The sequence below is a fragment of the Triticum dicoccoides genome, chromosome 2B (genome assembly GCF_002162155.2).
Source record: "Triticum dicoccoides isolate Atlit2015 ecotype Zavitan chromosome 2B, WEW_v2.0, whole genome shotgun sequence".
Classification (NCBI taxonomy): Eukaryota; Viridiplantae; Streptophyta; class Magnoliopsida; order Poales; family Poaceae; genus Triticum; species Triticum dicoccoides.
Window position 1 is genome coordinate 812,872,174 of NC_041383.1, and position 10,704 is coordinate 812,882,877.

The window sequence follows — 10,704 nt, forward strand, 5'->3', positions numbered from 1 at the left end:
CCAGTAGGCATTGCAAAATATGGCGCGGCGCTATAGCTCTAGCAGGCACTACAAAATGAAGCGCGCGCAAGCGGCCGCTACTACGATGCAACACATACAAAAAATATGAAACAACACATAGTTTTTATTCCATAGCATAGTTCAAGCTCAACACCATAAGCTAGTCCATAGCATACAAATAAACCTAGATGAAACGATACTATGACGAAAATATAGTAGATACAACGCGTCGATGATAACTAGATAAAACTACTCCTCGTTGTCCTCCTGCTCGGTGGCGTAGTCTGACGACAAAAACGCATGCTCCCACCAAGGATCATTGTCGTCCCAGGTGGATGCAGGTCCTAGTTCGCATTGGGCTTTCGCCAGTGCCTTCCACTCACGCCTCTCCTCTCGATCCGCGGCTCGCAACGCCCTCCTCTGTGCCCAGAACTGGGTCTCAGCGGCGACGTCTTGCGGGAAGCGCTCACGCTACGCCGCCATGGCTTGCTCATCCGTCTCGGCGATGAGGAGACAACACTCCCACCTCCACTGGACGCAGCAATCCTCGTCGATGACGAGTCTCGGGGGAGACGCGACGTCCTGCACCTGCTGGCACGTCCACATGTCCGAGAAGTACATTTGCGACCTCAGACTCAAGAGGCCCCACGCCGCCGCGTCGTACGCACGAGCGGCCTCGTGGGCGGTCTTGAAGGTGCCGGGCACCAGGCGTGTACCATCGGAGCGGATTTCCGCGTAATACATGCCGGAGGGGTGGAGGCGGACGCCGCGGAAGCCGGAGCTGCTCTGGGGGCGCGGCGGCATGGCGGCAGTGGCGGGGGAGAAGGTGCTGGAGGCGGTGGCGGGGGAGAAGGCGCTGGAGGCGGCATTTGGCGCTGCAAGCGAGGAAGAAAGGTGTGGCGGCGGTGGCGCACCGGCAGAGGCGAGGCAGATGGGAGAGAGAGGCGACGAAGATGGCTGTTGGCGGGCGCGGGTTATATAGTGCGAGCTGGACACCACGTGCCTAAACTTGCCCGCGTGTTTCCGCTTTTTTGCGCACGCCAAGATTTTTTTAGGGCGCTCATGTTTCTAGCACCTACTGAAGCGTGCCAAACTCGCTCACGCGCGCAAATACGCGTTTTGTCCCGCGCGCCATATGTAGCATGGCTGTTGGAGATGCTCTTTAGAGATCAAAGAGTAAGTAGAAGAGCCGCAATTAATTAATGGTGATATCCAAGTTAAAGAAATAAGGCAAATATTTTTCCCCGTTTTCGGAAAATATCTCCTAATGTTAAACAAGATGGCTCACCTGGGAGCTCGGCTCTCCACTGCTCACACCAGCCGCAAGGTCCGGCGACAATTGCTTCAGCGTCCTGGATACGCTCTCACCATCTTGGGCACTACTCTCTGACGGCCGGGCAAACATAGGCCCATACTGCCCATACTGCTCGCAGAAATAATCCGCGATTTCTGGCAGCATCAGCTGCGCCATGACAACTCGGACTCTGTTGTTGCTTAATAAGCTGGTCATGTCAGGAAACTCCCCATTCCGCGCCTCACTGGTCATGGTAGCAATCATCTCAGGGTTCCGCAAGCACTTGTTAAATATTCTCGCATAAGCGACAGGACTCATGTCGAAGATATCGGCTTCCTCCGATACAAAAGCAAATCCTTCAGGGGTGTTGAGCCAGGAGAGCAAGCTGTCGGTGTCGACCTGCATCTGCATCAGTGTGCATAGACGCAGGCTCAAGTAACAACGCGCGGCTAGTACAGATGATGCATGCATGATTATTGTTGGTTAATGGTACCTTAGGCCGCGGCTCACGGCTGACACCTGCACCGGAATTTTCAGCGTCTGTACCTTATATATAATAGTGGAGGATAAGACAAGTGTCAGCTGGAGAAAGTGAGATATGGAAAGGAGGTGCAACGCAAATGCCACATACGTACCATGGCCATTTTCTGGCGCATCCATTTCTTCAACTACATACTGCAACACCAGCTTCGCCAATCTAGAAAAGTTGGACGAGGAGTCACCTTCGTTTCCCTCAATGCTATTCAGGCAGGCTACAATTTCAGGGTTCTGGAGGCACTTGTCCACAAGGTTCTTATTTTCAGTTGCACGCGTCTGAAAGAACTCATCGTTTGCAAACATGCTGTCATCAGCAGCCAAGAGACTGTTGCCCCATCCCTGCTTAATTATGTGATTAAAAGAACGCTCAATCAAGCAACATTAATTGCGTCCAACCATAGCAAACTCTAAGCCCACAACTTACAGATATCATTGCGAAAAACAAAGATGCATATACTGACTGAACAAATTGACAAAGTTCTTATGGCCTCTACACTACTACACGCAGTTAACTTAAAATTTGCCAATCAATTAATGAATTGGATGCTACCTATAAATTCAATACACTCTGTTACAGTAGGTATTAGAGATTGCGTGGCTACCAAATTTACAGTACCCAGCCAGTAGAACAGGACGAACGAGAATGTTCTTTTATATTAAATATAGTACACGGAGGGCTTAATTACCTGGGTATTGGCTGCAAGTCCACGACGAAATTGCGACGTAGCTGACGTTAGTTGCCACGTCATCTTTTCTAGGAAATCTACATTTTGCTGCAAATGACTCTTAATATCTGGCATCAATAGTTGTGCCGCTCTAGAAAGGAGAGAGGCAGGGATCCCATCTGCGTTCTCCATGCCAGCAATAATCTCAGGGTCCTGTATCAACTTCTTGAGCATGCTCATGAAATCAGTTGGATTCACTCCAATGTGAACGGCCATATTGGCTATAAAGTCGGTAGGGAACTGTGTTTCACCTTCAGAATTAGGGCTCGGTCCCTGCATGCATGTGTGGTTAAAAATATTCAGCGCGAGTATGTTTGGTAGTCTCAAGTCATTCAAAGCATGCACGGCCCACATCTCTTATTGATTGATGTGTCACGAAACAAGAAACGAGAAGTAAGTTAATGTACCGTGTCTAAGTGTTTTGGGATTATTTGGTTTTCGTAAGATGACTTACACACCTAGACGGAGGGAGTACAAAACACTTAGGCGTGGTGCATTAACTCTCATCTCATTTCTTGTTTATTAACATATCAACCAATAAGACGCGTGCATGCTTTCAATGACTTGAGATTAGCGAACACGACATGACGTGATTAGTTTATTGCATGCAAAGCTATTAATTAGCAATTAAATATTAAGTTATCTCATTTTTTCCTTCGCATTGGTCGCCGTGCACAACTTAATATGACTTGAGATGACCTATGCCGGTAGGTAGAGTACTACCTCCATCTAGGTGAATAAGTCATTCACATAGTTCTAGGTCGATTTGAGGAATTAAATATGTGTTATATGTCGTGAAAAGTATATCGCTAGAGTTCTACAAGGATGTAGTTTCTAAATATATATTTTTGTCACATATAGTACATATATAGATGGTTAAATCATCAACCTAGAACTACGCGAATGACTTATTCACCGAGACAGAGATAGTATTGTTATTTGATGGAGAAATAACAACGAAACAAAGGTTAGTAACCTACCAGTTTTTATTACCTGAGATGGGATATCTGTAGCGTCAACTACTGCGAGGGTAGGTGGTTCTCCCATAATTGTCAGAGCCCGAGTTGTAGCCTCAAAGATTGCATCGAGAGAAGCAAGGTTGCCTTGAAGCATTGACATACTAAATAAAAGGCTTGTGGCATCGGCTTCCCCTTCGCCCCAGCCTCCACGAAGGCTTGAGATGACCCCCCTCACCAACTCCGAGATGAGAGGCTCGGCGAGTACATGCCGTACTGCCAATCCAACCTAAGCCAAAATAATGCCACGTGATCGGGGAATTAGATAAGTACGGTAAAATTTTATTATAGAAAGGGGAAGACGAGCGATGCAAATTGCAAGAACGTACGTTGTTCCATCTCCTTATGGTGATGGCGGGACCATTCGGGTGGGCTTGGCTTGCCTGCCTTAGCTCTTCCTCTGCCTGGCGCATCTCCACGGGGCCGCAGTTCCAGCAGTCGAGGTAGTAGGTGGCCCTCTCGAGCAGAGGCATGTTCCCGTGCAAACCAACGTCCATGCCTACCCTGATGCCACCAACCTCAAGCTCCTGGATCATTGGCAGCGCCCCGTCCCCGCATATCAGCTCTATGTTCGTGTTGATGTATGCCAGCTCTTTGAACTCATCCTTGCAGGTGGTATAGAACAGCCGGGCCTCGCTGTGGAGGTAGAGGGAGCGGAGGCACGGCATTTGCCCGAGGATCTTGAGGTCCTCCGTCCTCAACATCTCCACCTGCAGCAACAGTTTGGAGAGTTTGGGGACACGTAATTGATTGATCCATGGCATCAGCCTGGATACGACGACCCCGAACAACAGCAGCTGGCGGAGATGCGGGGAGGGCACGCGGACTTCCCAGTTGCCGAGGTGGACCTTCTCCTCTGTGTCTGACCAGACCTGCAGGACCTGGAGCTTCTTCAGTTCATTCAGGGACTCCAGAAGCGCCTCTTGCATGCTGTCGTCCATCTCGTCGAAATGGATGACCAGCACCCTCATCTTGGTCAGCTTCCGGAGTTCCATAGTGAAGTCTGGGGACTTGTCCGCCGAGTGCAGCCATAGCTCTTCCAGGGATGTCAGCTCCCCTATCCGGCCCATCATCCTCGTGCCCTTGCCTGCTCGCAGGCACCTCAGCTTCTTTAGATCCTTCATGAAGCGCGGCAGCCAACTGATGCCAGTTGCCCTCAGGTCGAGTGTCTCTAGTAACTTGAGGCGTGTTATCTCCCTTGGGAGCTCATCTACAGGTGTGCCCACAAGCCCAATGTAGCCCAACCCAGTCAACTTCCCGAGGTGCTTCAGTTTGCAATCTCTGACAGATAAATCACAAGCCTCCAGATCTATGACACGCAGCCGTTTAAATTTCCGTAGTGGGGGAAGGCTACTACCGGTACATGTGAACGTGGATCGACTCGGGAGGCAGCCTGAACCCTAGCCGCCGCCGCCGCCACAAATCCCCCGTCCCTCCTCTTCGCCGCCGTCGGAGGACGCCGCAGGCGAAGCCATGCGGCCGACGGCGGCGGCGGGGACCTTGCTCGCGACATGGGTGGCTTTCGGCACGGCGGCGAGCTTCTCGTGGACAGCGGCGGGGTTGATGATTGGATCTGCCATAGACGGATCGGCGTGGCGATGGGTGCTTGGGCGCGGCGCAACGGACATGCGTGGCCGTGGTTCTTCACGGTGGCACTGATCTGCTGGGCGTTGTGCTGACCTGTGCGGCAGGGGATGGCGGCGGCGATCCCTGCCTCTGCCTGCACTCCAGATCCGCGACGGAGGAGTGCGCACTACGCAGAGATAGCGCTGGCTGGACCTAGGCAAGCGGGCTGGACATGGAGCTCTTGCTGGTTGTTCTGGTACATCCACGTCCTGGGATGAACGGATTGCTTGGAGGCTAGCTTTGCACTTAAGTGCATCGGGCTAGCAGATGCTTCATCGTCCGCTTGCACCAGTGCCCTCTCCTTCGTGAATCCTCCCCTCGCCGCTGACTGTTTCCGTTGGGCAAAGCCCTTGCGGTGAGTGACAGCAGGCCGACACATTGGATTCTTTTGATCTCGACGGTGATCATCATGGTTGCATATCGGAAGGAGGCGACGGTTCTGGTGGGTCTGTGTAGCGTGTTGGTGTCCTTGCTGCGAATTGCAGTGACCATAGAAAGGTTCTCGTGAGGATTCCTCCCTCTGTACCCTGGTGGTTGGCTTTGGCACTGAGATGCAAACTATCGACGGCGGCTTGACGCAGAGGGGAGGTTGTGCAGCGGCGGCGATTACACATCGTATGTTGCTGGTGGGATCGCGAAAAAGTGGTGGTGACAACACATGAGTGATGTCGTTGGTGGTGCTATCGCGCACCCGGTCTCGAGCTCCGGGGTGAAAGCCTAGGTCTGACCGAGTTGGTTATACCTGGCAATGGCGGCGTTTTTACGTCGGTACCTTGTTGAAGGCATTGCTCGGATATGCTTAGACTAGTTCTTCAGGATGAAAATCTAGATCTAGCCATGGATGGTTAGATCCGGTGACGACGGCGCTTGAGTGCTGCTCCCTTCGAAGGCGTTGCTGTTGAAGAACCTCCTCATCCGTGTGGCGTCATGAGATGATTGGTGCGGATATGGTCATTGTTGTAGTTTGCTGATCGTGCATCTGATCGCTTTTTTTTTCATCGCATACGCATAGCTTTGGTCTTATATGACTTTGCTTTTTGTTGGCGTGTTTTTGTGTGTGTGTGTGTTGTTGGCTGTGTGCATCCTAGCTATGCAGAGGCCGGGTGTGTACTCATCGTGTTTGTATCATCTTGATGCTCCATTCTGAGTCAATAAAATCCACCCTTTGTCGGAAAAAAACTACCTGTACATGTGTTGGCATAAAATGATAGCACCCCCCCTACTTCCAGTTCCAGGCAAGCGCTTTCATTCTGACCCACCATTGTTTTGTGAATGGCTAATCTATGAATGGGTCCGGTTGGAGATGTGCTCTCCTGCTCCATGCCTAGGACAGTGGAGAAGTTCTCATTGTTTGACAGGTCGCAGATGAGGTCAAGCATCAAACTGTGGACGCGACAACCACCTTGGCCGACGTCACGAGGGCTCGTCGCCCACTGGATGACGCTCCTGTCTATTAGCTCGTTGAAATAGGCCTCCCCAGTCTCAAATAACTCATCAGGAACAAGCCCGCCTGCTACCCACCTCCATATCAGCATATTCTTCTCGATCCAATGTTCTTGTGGGAATAGGCTCAGGTACAAAAGGCATTTCTGGACATTATAGGGTAGATCAATATAGCTATAACGCATCACCTTCCTTACATGCTGGAAAGCGTCGTTCTCCTCTTGCTCATCAAAACCAACAGAATCATACACCCTATGCCACTCCCGCCTTTGCTTTTTAGCAAGCACTCTGCCGATCATTGTGATAGCTATTGGCACACCAGCACATTTAGGAAAAAAATTATCCAACACCATATCAAATTCAGTACCATTGCCTTTAGCTTTAGCTTTGGTACAGAGTAATTCTCTGGAGTCATCAAGGGAAAGTGGTTTCATCGGGTAAACGGCGCCACCAACACCTTCGGCGATTTTGAGATTACGAGTCGTGGTGATGATTTTATTTCCAGCACTACCCTTAAAAACATGTTCAACCAAGTTCCATGTTTCCCAATCCCATATATCATCAATGACAAGTAGGCACCTATTCACAGCAGAAAGCAAGAGGCTTGAATCAACGACCATGAAAAATCTGATTGATTGATTAACCTCAAAAATCAAAATGCAGGGTAGAAGGCAGGAAATTAAGGGAGGAATTACGTGACATGCATGATTTACTAATAACTCAATTTCGCTGTTTCTTTGTGAAATGTTTATATCATGATGTTGGAAAAATGTTTGTAAGTTGCGCATAGTACCATTTATTTATTTATTGACAAAAATAATGCTACCATTTATTCTTAACTTGGTACTTCCTCCATTTTTATATACAAGGCCACAAACTCATGTTACAGGTACCAAGGTAAAATTTAATGCCTTGCTTTGTAAACCGGTTTTTCTTTTCATTTAGTGGGATCATTAGTACACCGCATGTATGCACGGAAGGGATATAAAGCTCATTGGAGTGTCATTATGACTGTGTGCATGCAAGTATTAAATATGTTGCTAGTTCGAGGAATTATCATTAACTTTTGTCTTGATTACTGTTGATGGCCTTGTATAGATGCAAACTGTATTTCTTATAGTGGCCTTGTATAGATGCAAAGTGTATTTTTCATAGTGGCCTTGTATAGATGCAAAGTGTATTTTCCATAGTGGCCTTGTATAAGTAAATGGAGGGAGTATTATAAGAGGCATCACAGATTTCAATTGTAGATTTTGCAATGAATCTATTGTGTCACTTTCATATACACACACACGACAAGCCATAATATAATTGAAAGCTTATATTACCAGTTAACACTAAAGAAGATTGATTGTGCATATAATTGAAAGCTTATATTACCGGTAAAAAAAATTGAAAGCATATATTACCAGTTAACACTAGAGAAGATTGATTGTGCACATGTACGTACGACGCTACCACAGAGGATATGTAACCATTACTAATCCAGATAAATAATAACCCAGCTAATATTTGAACATGATTCATGCATGGGAATGTAATCTTTATCCTCGAAAAAAGAATAGGAATGTAATCTTAACAATAAATTTATAATCCACCATCTATACATGGGAAACAAGTATGTGGAGTAATGATTTATTTTATTTTTGCGAATACACAAAAGGATTGCCTATCTTTTCATTGTTAGAGGGGTGGTACATGCATGACTGACATGAACACAACACGTACACAGGCATGAATTTTTTAGTAACCGTACGCACTGAGATGGTAGATGACATACTTATCAACTCACATGACTAGCAAGCATAGACCTATTGGAATAAGCATGCGTACCTCTTATTCACTAAGAAATTTTGCAGCTGGCTGGTTAGCTGGTCTTGGTCCGGTGCATGACCATGAATCTCTAAGTGAAGTTCCTCGAAGATGACCATCAGGACCTTCTTCAGGTCAACTCTGAGACCGATAGGAACAAAAGCCTCGCAATCGAAGTCCCCTTTCATCTTGTCGTAGACTGCTTGAGCAAGGGTGGTCTTGCCCATGCCCCCATCCCGACAATGGAGACGGTAACATGATCGCCCTTGGACAGCTTCTGGGTTAGCTTGGCAATTGCGCCGTCTATGCCAATAGGGTTAGATTCCCTGTCCCTGGTGTACATGGTGGCCATACGAGGGTCCAGGGAACTCCTGCACGGAAACGTTCCATACCGTCCACGCAGCTCCTTAACCTTGTTTCGTGTCTCTTTGATGTAGCTGGCTATCTCATGGTTAATCCACACCTTGGTCGGCCCAGGAAGGATGGCGTCCTTGGTCGACTGGATGCGCGCCATGAAGGAGTGGAGGCGCGTCTCCACGGCTTGCAACAGCTCCCTGACCTGGCGATCCCGGAGCTTCAGCTGCGGGTCAAGCTGGTCCGGCGGCATGCGGCAGACATCCTCACGGAAAGCGTGCATGCTCCCCAGCTCGTCTGCGAGGTTCCTCAGCCCATCCTTGACGGTCTTGTCCAGGCCCCACTCGTCCTTGAGAAGCTTCCAAAGAGAGGGCACGGCGGTGCCAAGCAGCTTCCCAAGCACCGCTGAGCCGATCTCCAACGCCATTCTCAGGCGGTGGACTCTCAACCTCTCTTCTCTTGCTAGCTTATCTCTCTCTCTTTCTCCACCTTGCTCTCTCTATACGGTGACCGGGAGAAGAGGAGGGGACGTTGGCGTTCTCCGCCTCGCCGGATCTGCGGCCGCCGGGCCGGAGAGTGAAGGAGACGATGGGAGTGTGGAAGCGTCAACGAGGAGGAGGCAAGGGCGGAGGAGGGGGCTGTAAAAAAGACACTCGGTTCTAGATTTGTCTGCCGTAGTTATAGCTCCTTCACATAACAGCCCGGCATCCAAATTTAGTTAAGATTCACAACAGCACACAAAGTGAAAAGTAAGTTTCCTGTATATTAATCAGTGGTACTACTTTATACTTTATAGAGGTAAAAGCACCCCAGGTACTCTAACTTGCAGGGAATGTAATGATTTAGTCCCAAATTTGTAAAATGCAACTCCATCATACCTCAACTTGCATTGGAGGTGACGATTTGGTCCTGGGCCTATCACAACGCGACAAGTGGCAACCAGATGGGTGGACCGGTCTTTGCCTGTAGCTTTACAAAAAACATCCTGCCATCTTGTCTAATTAACCCATGCTATCAATGATAATGTCCAACCTTCTCTTAATCATCTGTTCAATTACTCGTCGTTGTTATGATATATTTTAGGCTCAATCATCAGCTCACAGCTTTCCCAACATGAATGCGTCGAAAAAAGAGGGTAAGGAAACTTGGTCCAGAACATTATCAAACAAAACAGACCCAGTTCAGATCACAGCTCAGAAAAATCAAGTCATAGATTAGAATGCGTCTCAACATTTTTGACGGATCATAATCCCTAATGATTTACGCATATATTCGTTCTCTGATGCAACATTTCACACAAAAGAAGTTCCATGTGGATTGTGAAACGAAGGCGGGAAATGCAGTCCCAGACCGTCCGAAGAGAAAGATCAGCAGCACATCCCAGAAACATGCAGATAATTGCAGATCGATTGACATGTGCAGCGGGCATGCATGGAGATTCAGGCGGTCGCCGGCGCTACGGGGGACCGCGGACCGGCACGAAGAGCAGCGACGGCTCCAGGTACGGGTAGCGATAAAGCGCGGAGCGCCTCATGTCCTCCAAGTCGCGCTCGTACCCCAGCGTCGGATAGATATACGAAAACTTGTTGTTCGACCAATCTCTCGGAGAAGGAGAGGTCGATATCACTTCTCTCTGTATGCATGTGTTCATGACGACACTAGTAGAAAAACACCTAATAGTCCCGGTTCGTAAGGGCCTTTAGTCCCGGTTCATGAACCGGGACTAATGGGTCGTTACTAATACCTCCACCCATTAGTCCCGGTTCAAACACGAACCGGGACCAATGTTCCTCCACGTGGCCCTGTGCGCCGAGCACAGTCAGGGGGCCTTTGGTCCCGGTTGGTGGCTCCAACCGGCACCAAAAGGCATCCACGCGTCAGCATTCCAGTGGTTGGG

The 10,704-nt window shown here is 48.9% G+C and overlaps 1 pseudogene; it reads right to left on the bottom strand.

The window, feature by feature from the left end:
- Nucleotides 1–471: 471 nt before the first annotated feature.
- On the bottom strand, nucleotides 472–9,234 carry LOC119361536 (annotated as a pseudogene).
- Nucleotides 9,235–10,704: the final 1,470 nt, after the last annotated feature.